We start from the raw sequence: 5,318 nt of genomic DNA, 5'->3' as shown, positions 1-5,318 counted from the left end.
AACAATTAACTATTAAAATCCATAGATAAATCCGCTAGAACCCCATGACAACGATTAGTTCATAATCGAACTCATCGTCACCATGGGTTCCAATGAAAACATGATAATAAACAATATAAGAGTACTAGGGTTTAAAGACAAATCGAAAACAAGCATCCGAAGTATCAACTATATTGAAGAATACAAAAGTCTTCTTCTTCGTAGCCGTCTTGTGCTCTCTAGGTCTTCTCCATGCTCTCCCCTTGGCTCATTGTTATTAAAAACGACTTTTTATTGGTTTATATAGGCCCTGGATGGACCTGAACTCTCCAAATCTTCAATTTCAACTAAAATCAGGATTCTTGGGCAAAAAGGGTCGCGCGGGTTTGAGCGCGGGCGCGCGGGTTTGAGTGCGGGCGCGCAGGTTTTCGGCAGAAATAGGGCGCGGGCGCGCAGGTTTGAGCGCGGGCGCACGGGTTTTCTGGATTTTTTTCTGCTATTCTTCTTTTGGCCATAACTTGAGCTCTGTTCATCGAAATTTGACGATTCAACTGCCCACGCGAAGATAACGAGATTCTCTTTAACTTGAGAATGGCCTAGACTTCAAATTCTGATCTCTTTTCAGCATAATTCCTTGAAAAGCTTCTTTCTTCCTCCAACTAATGTCTACAATGCAAAAACACAAAAACGCATCAAACATACCAGATACTTGAGTCCAAAATACCAATTTAATCCTGAAATAAAGCATTCCAGGTAGATATAAAATCCACTTATCACATTCCTTTGGTAGGTGGCTCTTGTTAAGTGCTTTGGATAGTTGTCGTATTCCATTATGCATCTGATGGCTCTGAAGAAACTCTACAGTTCTCATTTCTTTGGTAATGCCACAAAATTATCACGAGGAAGTTGTAGATGTTCATTAAAATCATCATCGGTGATTCTTCTTATTTCATCACCAATTAAGAACGAGAATCCAAGTTGATTGTCATCTGACGTGTCTTCAGCTGTTGTGTGCACGTATCTAAGGAGCTCAACATTCAATTTAACATCAGTAATTAATGCATAGCGCACAATCGAGTGTTCGTTCAAAAAACGGTCCATTTTTCAAAATCACCCATCTTTTCTGGATCACGTTCTAAAATAGAGACACAATTTATTTTTAGTATCTTAATATTATCCACCATTTAAATAAAAATGTCAATAAAATTCTGATCTTAAAATAAATTAATTGTGCACTTAATTAAAAACAAGAATTAAAATTAAACACACACAAATATTTAAGGAACAAATAATGTTATAAACCCTAGAGAGCAATCAAATTAAATGTCTAATTAAAACCAATTATCAAATAACCAAACAAAGCCTTAAGTCCAAGAAACTAAAAATTTCGATTTTGTTCAATCCTGGATGAAATCTCTGGAAATTACTATCAAAAGAATGTCCTTGTTCTGGGCTTTAATAATCTACAAAAAGTATTAATTTTGGCAGAGTTTCAGTAGGTTTTTAATCGATTTAAAAAATTGGACTCTCTTCTCTCTTGCGACTTGAAAACTGTTGTGTGTATATAATGAAAGAAAATGAAGTGATTCTATATATATACACAGCAAAACAAAAAAAAATTCTAAGTTACTAGGTGGCGACTACTGTGGTGCATACTTAGATGGAATTCTATGTTGCGACCACAGTGTCACAACAAAGAAAAATTTACTAAATATTCTCTTAATTGCGCACACAGTGTACTTTCATGACTTAGAAGAGTTTCTAAGTTGCGATTAGAGTATACCTAATGCAACTCATGTAGAAGCTAAGTTGCGAGTGCATGAGGCTGCCATATTACTTAGTAACCTCCTTAGTTGTGACCCTTGGTGGTAAGAAAAATACTTGAAAAATTCTAAGTGTTCAACAAATGATACTGAGCTCTCTAGGTGCAACTTAGAGGAATTCTAAGTTGCGACCTCTGTAACCACCTCTGTACTTAAAAATTTGATGTTTTTGCCACACAATTTGTTTTTTAATAATATTAATACTTATATCATTAATTGATAAAGATTAATAATTTATCAATAAAAATTGTGCAAAAAAATACCAATTTAGATAATTCTCTTAAATATTTGTTTATTTATAATTCACTATGTTAGATATATTTGATAATGTCATGGCTCATATGTTTTATGTTTAGATTTCAGATCTTATTTGAACAGGACAAATCAGTACTTAACTGTTGATAAATACTTATACTGGAAGTCAGGACTTAAGGGATATCAGGAGATAAGTATCAGGAGATAGATATCGGAACTTAAGTGCTGAAGAACGATCAGATGAGGACGGTAGCTGATTAAAGTTAAGAAGATCAAGATAAACATAAGAAGAGATATGCATGAAGAAGGAATTCCGTGAAGAATGGAATACTTGGAATAGAAGATATCTGATTGATATATATTAGGAAGCAGAATTATATTCAATATCAATTAGCGATTATCTTGTAACTGTGTAGTATATAAACACAGACATAGGGTTTACACTATAAGTGTTATTATTATCGAGAATATTATTTACTGTAACCCTAGCAGCTCTCGTGATATTTTGTTCATCACTGAGAGATAACAGTTTCAGATTGTAACAGAGTTTATTATTTCAATAAAGTTTGTTTTCTGTTACATAAGTTCTTGAAGTTTGATTTGATTGTAATAAACACTGTATTCACCCCCTCTACAGTGAAAGTGTGACCTAACAAGTGGTATCAGAGCCTTCTGTTAACACACATACAGTTAAAGATCCAAACACAATCATGTCTGACACAGAAACTCCAACTAAGCCTACCAAAACTGAGGAATCATCAAAGACATCAACTCAGAGTCGATATGAGACTATCAGAGTTCCCATATTGAGACCATCTGAATATCCCATATGGAAGGTAAGGATGACCATGTTTCTGGAAGCAACAGATCCAGAATACCTTGATAGAATCAAGGAAGGGCCTCACAAACCTACCAAGCTCGCTGTTGTAGTTGCAGGTGAAGCAGCAATGACCGTACCAAAGGAAAAGAGTGATTACACTGCTGAAGATATAGCATCTATTGCTAAGGATGCCAAGGTACGACACTTATTGCATAGTGCCATTGATAATGTAATGTCAAACAGGGTAATCAACTGCAAGACTGCTAAGGAGATATGGGATGCACTGGAGACAAGTTGTCAAGGAACTGAAACAGTTAAGAAGAACAGGAAGACAATACTCACTCAAGAGTATGAACACTTTGACTCTAGGACTAATGAGTCATTGACTGATGTATATGATAGATTTGTCAAACTCTTGAATGACTTGTCATTGGTTAATAAGGAGTATGATCTTGAAGATACAAACCTTAAATTCCTGTTAGCTCTTCCTGAATGTTGGGATTTGAAGGCAACAACAATAAGAGACAACTACAATCTTGATGAGACAACTCTTGATGAAATCTATGGAATGCTCAAGACTCATGAACTTGAGATGGAACAAAGAAGCAAGAGGAAAGGAGGAAAGTCAAGGACAGTTGCTCTCAAGGCTGAAGAGGAATCCCCCAAACCACCTTCCTCAAAGAAAGACAAGGGTAAAGCTCTTATCATGAAGTCTGATACTGAGTCATCAAGTTCTGAGAGTGATGATGACTCAGATTCTGAAAGCTTGCCTGAAACTGATGCTGATGAGGAGATGATGAAGCTGTGTGCTCTTATGGTAAAAGGAATCACAAAGATTGCATACAGGAAGTTCAGGAAGGGAAAGAAGTTTTCCAGGAAAGGCATAAGTTCTGATAAGAAGAATTTCAGAAGATCTGAAGGAAGAGGAGGAAAGTCTGACAGAGGAGATTACGCTAATGTTAAATGTTATAATTGTGGTGAGAAAGGCCACATATCTCCTGATTGCAAGAAGACCAAGAGTGACAAAGGCAAAGCTCTTGTCACAAAGCAGAAAAGCTGGACAGACACCTCAGACTCTGAAAGTGAGGAGAACTATGCATTGATGGCAAATGCTGATAAATCAAGTTCTGAGAGCAGTTCTGAAGCTGCTGAAACAAAGGTACCTCAGACTACTTATGCTTTTCATACTGATGATATTAATGAGTTGAGAAGATATCTTAAAACCATGTTTGTTAGTTATAGAGATCAAACTTTAACATGTGAAAGATTAACTTCTGAAAATCTTGCTTTTAGGAAAAGAAATAATTTCTTAGAAAAAGAGTTAGTCATGTTCCGTCAAACTCAGCAGGATAGAGATGATGCTTTTTATGTTAGGGATGAAGTGCTAAAAATGAATGAATCTCTAAAAACTGAGTTAGAAAAGGAGAGAGAGATTATCAGAACTTGGACTAACTCTGGCAAAACAACTCAAAATTTGCTAAGCAGTGGAAACTGGAAAGAGGGCTTAGGTTATGGAGAAAATAAAAATGAAAAAGGAACTGTAGAAATTAAGCCTGTTGATAAGCAAAAGCTGAAGTTAAAACCTGTTAAGTTTGTAACTGAAAAATCTGAAAATGAGAAATCAGAAGTTAAAAAGGAATTAGCTTCTGACAAACTAAAACAGGAAAAGACAGCTGAAGTTAACATAGGCTTAATGACAAAGAAGCAGCTTAAGCATAAGCTGAAAGATGTTAAGAATGCAAACAAGGTAAAATCACCTAGGAAAAACAGGAATGGAAAGGAAGGTGTGAATAAAAGCAATAACTATAAATCTGTTCCTGATGCTCCTAGGAAAGCGTGTCATAACTGTGGAAGTTCTAACCATCTGGCTTCTTTTTGCAGGAAAAATAAGAATATTAACTCCTTATCTTCAAAATCAGGAGTTAAGAGTCAGTCTGTTAGATACAAACCACAAAATCCTTGTTTTCATTGTGGTAGTTTATGGCATTCCATTTATACTTGTAAGGAATATCATAGTTTGTACTATGATTATTATCAAATAAAACCTTCTTTAAAGAAAGTTTCTGTTGTTCCTTCTAGTGTAAATTCTGATTCAAAGTCTGGTAGTATAAGTTCTGATAAGAAAACTGTTAACATAAAATCTGATGCTAAATCCGCTGCAAATGTTAACAAACCTAAAAAGGCCAAAGGATCCAAGCAAGTCTGGGTCCTTAAAACTAATAATTAGTGGTCTTTTTGATTGCAGGGCAAAAGGAAAAATATTTTAGTTCTGGACAGTGGATGTTCAGGACATATGACTGGAAATAAGGCCCTGCTATCAGACTTTGTGGAGAAAGCTAGCCCAAGTGTTTCTTATGGAGATGGCAACATTGGAAAAACTTTGGGATATGGCAATATCAATCTTGGGAATGTCATCATTAAAGATGTAGCTCTGGTCTCAG

Source organism: Apium graveolens, chromosome 11, assembly GCF_009905375.1.
Source record: "Apium graveolens cultivar Ventura chromosome 11, ASM990537v1, whole genome shotgun sequence".
In the NCBI taxonomy this organism is placed as follows: domain Eukaryota; kingdom Viridiplantae; phylum Streptophyta; class Magnoliopsida; order Apiales; family Apiaceae; genus Apium; species Apium graveolens.
This window is presented reverse-complemented; position numbering follows the sequence as displayed.